The following is a 9,388-nucleotide window of genomic DNA, read 5'->3' as shown; positions in this document are numbered from 1 at the left end:
AAAAAAAAAAAAAATCACGAGTGGATGATAAAGTGTGTAGAAACTGAAAATTTACAAACTATTTAAAACCTGGAACCGCTGACTGTTCCGAAACTACACAGATGGATCATGGGTGGTGGTGAACAGCAGAAAGGGATAATGGATGAATCTGCATTGTTCTAGCTGCTACCCATGCCACCTGTCTCCGAGGAAAGCCTAACATTGATTAGATATTGAGCCAGGCTAATGCTGGCAGCAGATCTAGTGATGGTAACCTGCCTGTCAGTAGATCCTTCCACTGGGTTGCAATTTTGATCTGCGCCCCAGACATCTGACGGATCTCATTGATTTTGGCGCCCTGACGCCCAATGATGCAGCCAGTCAAATCATTTGGAATGGTGAGTTCATGGGAAGTAGTCTGAGCAGATGCATCCAAAACTGCCCAACAGCCTTTCACCTCTGGAGAGCTGGATTCAATGCCACTGAATCCGGTGTTGCCATGCGTCATGGGAAAATGAGACTGTTGCATTGCCAACTGGTGCAGCTTGGTCAAATCTGGCTGTGGAACGGCATACTGTCCTTGAATGGTATAGGCCTCTAGAGGTGGTCCCTACAGGTTAGGGTTGAGGCACATGGACCGGGTGGTGTGGGGAAAGCTCGCACTGTCGCTGCCTGTGCTGTACCTGTCCTGATCACCTGCAAAGATGACTGGAGAACTGGACGGCTCGGGCCAGTGCGGGATGGTCACGCCCTTGGGGGGGGGGCAGGGACTGGGAGAGAGTCTCCAACATGACCACGCAGATCTGTTTGGCACACTCAATGACGGATTGCGGAATGCCAGCAATAGTGATGGCCCGCTCAGTTGAGTTGGGTAGCATATCCCCTGCCACCTGGACCTGAGCCCCTGTACTCTTTCGTGTTTCCTTGATCTTGCAACCACCTTTTCCAATGAGAGAGTCACACTGACTAGCAGGAACCACCAGCCTCAGGGTAACTGGAGGTCTACTGGCAGCTGTGCTATTGGTCATAGAGCTGCTGATGTCCTCTTCCAGTTTGTCAATGATCATAGCAAAGGCTTTGAACATGGCATTAGTGGGTCCAGCCAAAGTGACAATTCTCTCAGGAAAATGCCCTTCTGAGATGTTGATACTTGCACCACTCTCCTCACGCATCTTCTTAACTGATTCTCCTTTCTTTCCAATGATACCTGGCCGGATGGTGAGAGTGACATTTAATCCACCTTCAATCACACCGGTATCCATGTTGAGCACTGTTCTGGGGAGCTGGACTTCTGGGGTCAAGTGTTTGGTCACTGGTGGGGGTGAAAGCCAAAAACTGCAGGGCGAGGCGACTGAAGGGAAAAGGGGAGCGGGCGGGAATGGGAAGGGCGGGAGGCGGGGAGGGAGGGGAGCGGAACAATAGGGGCGGGCGGGAAGGCGAGGGGGGCCCCCCGCGGGCGGGCGGAGGAGGAAGGGGGGGTGGAGGAGGAGGAGGAGGAAGGGAGAAAGAGACCCCGGGGCGGGTGGAGGGCGGCGGAGGGCGGGCGGGAGAGGGCTCAGGCTGCCGCTGCTCAGGCTGCGGCTGCTCCGGCTGCTGCTTCTGCTGGTCTCATCATAAAGAAGGATAAGTAAGTGAGGCTAATTATGTTAACTAGCTTGATTTAATCTTTCCACATTGTGTGTGTATATATATCAAAATGTCACATTATATCCCATTAGTATATGCCATTGTCTGTCAATGGAGAATAATATTAATAAAAAATTTTGGAAAAGAGTGTAGTCTGGGGGTCATGATAGGTGATTAAGAAATCTTAGTGGATGTGACTGCGTGGCTGGAGCAACTGTTAGCTAATTAACCAACCAACTAATTAATCAACCAACAATTTCATAGTTGTTTTACCTTATTATTTAATGTGATATAATTTTATTATTTTATTTTAGGAAGGTGAACTTCCTTCATGGAGCTCTCTTGGAAGATCCAGAGAGTCCTTAGAAGTCAAGGTGACCAGTGCTGAGCTGTGGGTACAGGAGGCTGGGGGAACTTCTAAGAGCCCCCTGACCTGGCCCAGTGCAGAGATCAGGGCTAGGCTATCCCTAAATCTGTTTTCTCATTCTGGCTTGGCTGTAGGCAAACCACGTAACCTTTTTTGAGGTGGAATTGTCCCACCTGTAGAATCTACTTCTGAGAACTATTTTAAGGGCAAAATTCAATAATTTCTGTGAAGTGCCTTGGCACCACCTGACCATTGGGTAGACTCAAAGTCAGACCCTGTCCTTGCAGTTGTGGAACCACAAAGTCTTCAGGATCTTACAAATCAGGGAAGTACTTCTCTTCATGGCTGCATGTTGTGATGACTTAGGGAGCGCCTAAAAAATACAGAAGCCTGGGTCCTCCCCCAGAGATCCTGATTTAAGTGATCAAGGTGGTGGTTCTGACAATTTTTTTGAGACAGGGCCCACTCTGTTACACAGGCTGGAGTGCAGTGGCATCATCATAGCTCACTGTGGCCTCCAATTCCTAGACTCAAGTGATCCTCCTTCCTCAGCCTCCCCAGTAGTTGGGATTACAGGCATTTGCCACCATATCTGGATAATTAATTTTTTTTAATTGAGATAAAGTCTCATTATATTTCCTAGGCTTGATGTATATTTTTAAAATGGGCCCTAAGGCGATTTGAACACATTGCATGGTCAAATATGACTGGTTTTATGGGAAGGGACAGGAAATTAGTGAATAAATTAGTAAACAAGAGAATTTGAATGGTGTCATGTGTTTAAAATGAAAATGATGAAGTGACAGCGCATCACGGAGGTAGCTGCAGGATGGTGGAGGGTGGGTCTCATGGAGAGGATGCCCCAGCAGATCCAGGAAGCGCAGATGCTCGATCCGTGAGACGACTTTCCCCTTCTCTTACACCATTGGTTTTACAACTTGGCTACTCCGTGGAATCACTGAGGGAATTTAAAGAAGTTTATGCCAGGCTCCTACCCCAGAGATACGAATTAGATGGTGGGGCTCAGGCCATTCATTGACTATAACATAAAATTAACCACTGTAATCATATTAAAATGTATAATTCAGTAGCATTAAGTATATTCATGATGTTGTGCAACCATCATTACTATGGAGTTCCAGAACATTTATAGGACCCCAAATGGAAACCCTGTACCCAGTAAAGCAGTCACTCACTCCTCCTTCAGTCCCTTCTCTCAGCGCCCCTGGAAACCATCAGTCTGCTCTCTGTGTCTATGGATTTGCCTGTTCTTATTCACAACCGTCAAAAGATGGAAACAACCCCAATGTCCATCAATGGATGAGTAGATCAATAGAACACGGTCTGTCCATTCAGACATAAAAGGAAATGATGGGATGTAGATCTGTTAACCTTGAAAGCATTATACTCAGTGAAGGAAGCCAGGCATAAATGACCCCATCATGTACCATGGCAGTGTTATCAGCATCACCTTGCACTGTATTCAGCTTTCAGTCAATCAAGGATTGACGTCAGGGGACAGCTGACACTTCACAATCACAGTCAATAATGGCATCCTGAAACCTTGTACCCTTTGACCAATCTCTCAGAGTTTCAGTGGAAGATATTCAGGTAGAATATACTTTGTAAAAATCATTATTATTATTACATTTAGATTTTTAAAAATTGACACATAATAATTGTGCACATTTGTGGGGTACATAGTGATGTTTCGATACAATGTAGAGTGAGCAGATCAGATCAACGACTATAGTTAGTTGTTGTTTTTAGTTGGCATATAATAATGGTATGTATTTATTGGGACAGTGTGATATTTTGATATATGTGTACAATGTGTAATGTTCAAATCAGAGTAATTAGCATGTCCATTACCCCAAATATTTATCATTTCTTTGTAATGGGAACATTTAAATCCTTTTTTTTTCAGTTATTTGAAAAGAAACAGGCCAGGTGTGATGGCTCATCCCTGTAATCCAGGACTTTGGAAGGCCAAGATGGTAGGATCATTTGAGCCCAGACTGGGCAACATAATGACACTCTGTCTCCATAAAGTTAAGAAAAATTAGCCAAGCATGGTGGTGCATGCCTGTATTTCCAGCTACTTAAGAGACTGAGACGGGAGGACCACCTGAGCTCAGGAGCTTGAGGTTTCAACAGTGCCAGAGTGAGACCCTAATCTCTAAAAAAGAAAGAGAAATAATAAAAACAAATTTAAAAAGAAAATAAACAATAACTTATTATTAATTTTTGTCATTCTACAGTGCTATAGAACACTAGAACTTATTCCCAGAGGGAATAATTTTTTGAGATCTGTCACACAGCATGGTGACTATGGTTAAAATATTATATTATGTATTTCAAAACTGCTAAAAAGAACAGACTTTAATGTTCTCATCAAACAAAAAAATGATAATCAGAAGTGATAGATGTGTATACTAGCTTGATTTATTCATTCTACAATGTATATGGATATCAAAACATCCACTCTATCCCAGAAATATATACAATTGTTATTCATCAATTAAAAAATAATAGACAATAAATACTATTATTTGTTTAAAAAACAACCAAACCAACATGAGCAAGAGTGATACCTTGTCCCTTCAAAAAATAGAAAAGTTAGCTGGGCATGATGGCACATGCCAGTAGTCTCAGCTACTTTGGAGGCTGAGGGAGGAGGATCTCTTGAGTCTGGGACTTGGAAGCTGCCGTGAGCTATAATGACGCCACTGCATTCCAGCCTGAGTGACAGAGCAAGATCCTATCTCAAAACAAACAAACAAACAAACAAACAAATAAAAAAACCAAACCAAAACCAAAACAACAATGGAATCTTATGCCTGAAACTTATTTATTTCTCAAGTAAATGTGAGGGGTCCCAGTCCCCAAGCAGTCCTGTCTAATGTATTGTTTTGCAGAAGAGTGGGGATGTTTCATTGAATGTGCATGCACTTCTTGGGTACTGGTTTCCTAAGAGTTCACAGGCATGATGGACATATCCTGTCTTCACACATGATCAAAGAATAGCCAGGTATTCAATTTATTCATAATGATCCCCTGGGCACATCTATGAATTCATCTTTGCAGCCACAGAGCCCTTTCTCTGTCTGGTGCCTGCCTGTATTTACATCTAAGTCACCAGCCCAGGGCTCCCTCTGAACCTTAGGACCTGATCTCTGGGCCTGCCTTTGCTGGTGTTGGCAGTTACAGCAGTGAGATCTCATCATCCTGATGAAAGGTGGCAGTGTTGCTCAAAGACTTTTGGCAACTTCTCCTCATTCTGGGCTCCCTTGGGGGGTAAACAACTCACAGATGCTGGACAAGATGAGGCAACATCTCGACAGACAGGATTTTGTCGGCCACAATCCAGGAAAACACCCAACTGCCCTTCCCTCCCTGAAAGTGTCGAAGTATCAAAGTTTTGCAAACTGCTGCACTTGTAATATGACTGGGATCACAGGCGTGCAGTTGCAATTTTTCGCACATCCACTCAGAGCTTTTTATTTTATTTTACTTTATTTCATGTTTTTATGCCCTTTCTGGTGTTTGTTTTCAGTGTACATTCACTGTAAAAAATCCAAATGTGTTTAGTAGCAGCAGCAATACCTGTAGTATTAGTGGTTGTTACTGTTGCAAGGTGAAAATCTTGATCCTATTTACATGTATTCTTACAACCCAGCTTTGTGCAGGGGAAGGTAGATTTCTCACCAAGGTAAGGAATACATATCAACACATGTTACTTCTAAAACAAAATGTATACACGGAGGCCGTAAATCAGTGACACAGAATACCTATGTTTCAGGTACCTCGGGCATTCTTTTACTTTGAACTTCACTTACCTGAGGCATGGGGCAAAGGGATGTTCTTTGTTCCTTCAGAGCACGGGAATGCTAATTCTTACAGTAACTGCAGGGAAAAAACAATGTTTAAGAAAAGATTTTCAAGTTGGCTCCAAAGTGGTGCAGCTGGGCTCTGAAGACACCTCTCTCAAACTCCTGAGACCTCTTTTTCCCCATTTCTTTATGGCCCAAAGATGGCTTGATGGAAAAGAAATGAAAGAAATGGCTGGTTACTCTCCAGGTCCATCCTGAGACTGTCCTGTGAGCTCAGTAGAATAAGCAAGTTAGCCAAAATTACCATGGGGACACTGAAGCTTGTATGGTAACAAAAGCAGTTGTCTCTCCAGCTTTGACTGAGTACTTCCACTTTGCGTGATCATGTTCTCTGATGTAGTGCACCCCTTAGTCATCTCTGTGTTGGTTTAATTTTATTCAATTCTTTACTTTATTTTAGACAGATATTTACTCTGTTGCCCAGGCTGGAGTGCAATGATGTGATAATAACTCACTGCAGCCTTGAACTCCTGAGCCCAAGAAATCTTCCTGCCTCAGCTTCCCTTGCAGCTGGGACTGTAGGTATTTGCCACTATACGTGGCTAATTTTTCAATATTTTGTAGAGACAGGGTCTCACTGTGATGCCCAGGCTGGTCTGGAACTCCTAGCCTCAAGTGGTCCTCCTACCTTGGCCTCCCAAAGTGCTGGGATTACAGGTGTGAACCACTAAGACCAGCCCTACATGTTGCTTCTATCTCTACCAATTTTCCATAGTGGAAAAGGATGGAAAGAATGCAAATACAAGTGGAGACTCTTCATTTTGTAGCAAGCAAATAACTAAATGCAAGTCATAACAGAATGGCAGAGGGTGTATTCCTTGAAATCAGCCTCTCTGGCTTGTATTTCTGACCCTAGTGACACGAGTTATGTGACTTAGTTTCCTCATTCCTAAAGAAGTGATAGTAATTCCCACTTTCCCTTTATGTGAGGGGCTAATATATCTCAAAACACTTAGGGGAGTTTCTGCCATCTAGGAAGTGCTCTATTTTGCTTCTTAAATACCTCTTGAATTTATGCTTTTCTCTCCAGCATCACCTCCTCTATCCTTGTTGAGATGTCCAGCATTTGTGCCCGGGGCAGAGCTATAGACTCCTAATGATTCTCCACTAGCTGGCCATGTGACCTGGATAAGCCTTGGTTATGCCTCAGGACAATTGCTTCTTTACTGTATGCAAAGAGGTGGGCTGTGGTCAGTCGGTTGGTGTTTTGGGAGCTAGGTGGTCTGTGTGAGGAATGTTTTCTTCAGATTGAAGGTGGAGGATAGGAGATAGGAAGTATGTAGCCCTGATATTATTCATAATTTGAACCAAGTCTTCAGGGAGGACCCAGTTCACACCACCGTGGGATGAGATGTCTTAATAGCAATTAAGACTGCTGTAACATTAGATGGCTGTAACATCATTATGCTATTAATGAGGCATGAGATGGAGATAAAAGAATAATTATTATATATTAGTGCCACAAACAAGCAGAAATGGCAAATGTGGTTACTATTGCAATGAAGAGTCACAAACATGTTTTTATGTTTAGAAATGGGTGAGGAAAGAGATAGGAAAGAACTGGGAGAGAATCCCAGCAAGCCCAGGAAGGGGTGCCTGGGTGGAAAATGATTGCCGGCAAAGGGATTTCAGCGGAACTTCCAGTACAAGTTTCTTTGTCCACAGAGGGATGGAATGGAGGAAGTCTGCTGTTATCAGCTAAGTATCAAAGGATGAAGATATTTTGCAACTCAAAATATCGAGTGAAGATTTTGAGGCCTTCTAAGACCTGAGAGGCCAGAAGTAGAAAATGTCTATGTGAATTAGGATATTCCGGACGTTGACCTCACAAAGGTCACTTAACTGTGGGTAAGACATAAATCTGCTTCTGCTGGGGGGATGCCTAATGGTGTTACAAAGAAAGTGTTTTTTCCATACTGGGGGAATGTTTTTAGGTAGCACTTCCTTTATTCTCTTCCTTCCTTCCCTCCCTCCCTCTTTCCTTTCCTTCCTTCCCTCTTTCCTGCTTTCATTTATTGTCTACCTACTATGTCTCAGGCATGGCAGATATAATGGAGAAAAATTAGACATGGTTCGTGCTCTTATGGAACTTAAGTTTACTGAGGGGAGACAGTCATTAATAAAATAATCATACTAATGAGTATACAAAGGGTGACAAAAATGTATACACATTTCAAGAAAGGAAAAACCTGTATTAAAATTGTAATACTCAAATCATGTTTGACATGTGCAATTATAAGAGAAACAAGCTACACTATGCAAGGTAACAAATGTTGCTGGTATATACTGAGTGCTGCAATTTTGATACTGTTTTTTCCTTTCTTAAAATGTGTATACATTTCTCGGCACCCTCTGTATATTTGGAAATTGATAAGTACACTGAAGAAGCTGATTCTGTGGGAACTTAAAGAGACCAGTCAAGATTACTCCCAAGACACCTGGGGAGCTTCCTTGAGAAACAGGCATGCTTGAGTGAGAATTTTCTGGACAAAGGTGTGGGACCAAGGGGAAATGAGGAAGAGATGCCCAGATAAAGAACACAATTGGACAAAAGGCTGTGCAGTGGAGAGGAAGCTAGTGGGAGAGGTGATGGGAAAGTGTGGTTGAAGATCTGAACGCAGAGAAAGAGGCAAGATGTGGCCCTGCAGACCTCTGTCTTAAAGTGACTCTTTCTCCAAGTGAAATGGAACTGAATCTCTCCACCTTGACCCCCAATCACTGCAGGTAGCATTATCAGGACTCACAGAGAAAAGTAGCTCCAAGACTGCTCAAATTAAGCCCAGAGAAACCTTTTTTCCATTCATAAAGAACCGGTGTCCATGTTTTTTATTATAATACTTATTGCAGCATAGAGAGAAAAGGGGCGAGACTGGACAAATTATCCAGAGGTTTCTCAGAGCAAGATGTCTCAGCTCTTTTTAGGACATCTTGGCACTCAGGGCTTACCCTAGAAAACAGAGATCATTAAGTTCCCTTTTAGGTTTCACTAAACAGTAATACAATGATTTTCAGGGACAGAGGTTTGAGTTAGTAGATGACTCAGGTGATAAACTTGGAAAAGTGAAAGCAGATAGCTGCTTAGTGGTCTATGGTTGTGCCTCTGGAGGTAGAGTGGCAAAGGGGACCCTGGAATTCTCCTGCTAACACAATGTGGAAGCAAGAGAAATCATCTTTTTCACCCCCATACATTATTTATAAGTTTGGAAGTCTTACAGAATAGCTTAATAAAAAGAATTTTTTTCTTTCATGCAAAAATACAGGTAGATGCTCTGAGCTTGAATGGAAGCTCAGAGGAACCAAACTCCCTTGATTTTGTTGCTCTTTTTCCCTCAATATGCAGCTTTCATCTTGTGACCCAAGATGGCGGCTTCAGCTCCCACCATCACATCTTATATTCCAGTTGGCAAGAAAGAGAAAAGGGAAGGGGAAGAGCATGCTTCTTCCCCTTAAGGGAATGACTGGAGTATTTTACATATCACTTCTGCTCACATACAATTGGCTAGAATACAGTTCTATAGCCATA

At 43.0% G+C, this 9,388-nt stretch overlaps 1 pseudogene across 1 annotated transcript; it reads right to left on the bottom strand.

Moving 5' to 3' along the window:
• Window positions 1–8: 8 nt before the first annotated feature.
• Window positions 9–1,262, bottom strand: LOC100964389 (annotated as a pseudogene). The gene is made up of 2 exons (XR_154255.2): window positions 643–1,262; window positions 9–576 (listed from the first exon to the last, which is right to left on the bottom strand). The product of XR_154255.2 is annotated as a poly(rC)-binding protein 2-like (transcript).
• Window positions 1,263–9,388: the final 8,126 nt, after the last annotated feature.

Source organism: Otolemur garnettii, unplaced genomic scaffold, assembly GCF_000181295.1.
Source record: "Otolemur garnettii isolate 467f Iridium unplaced genomic scaffold, OtoGar3 scaffold00105, whole genome shotgun sequence".
NCBI classification, from domain to species: domain Eukaryota; kingdom Metazoa; phylum Chordata; class Mammalia; order Primates; family Galagidae; genus Otolemur; species Otolemur garnettii.
This window is presented reverse-complemented; position numbering and strand designations above follow the sequence as displayed.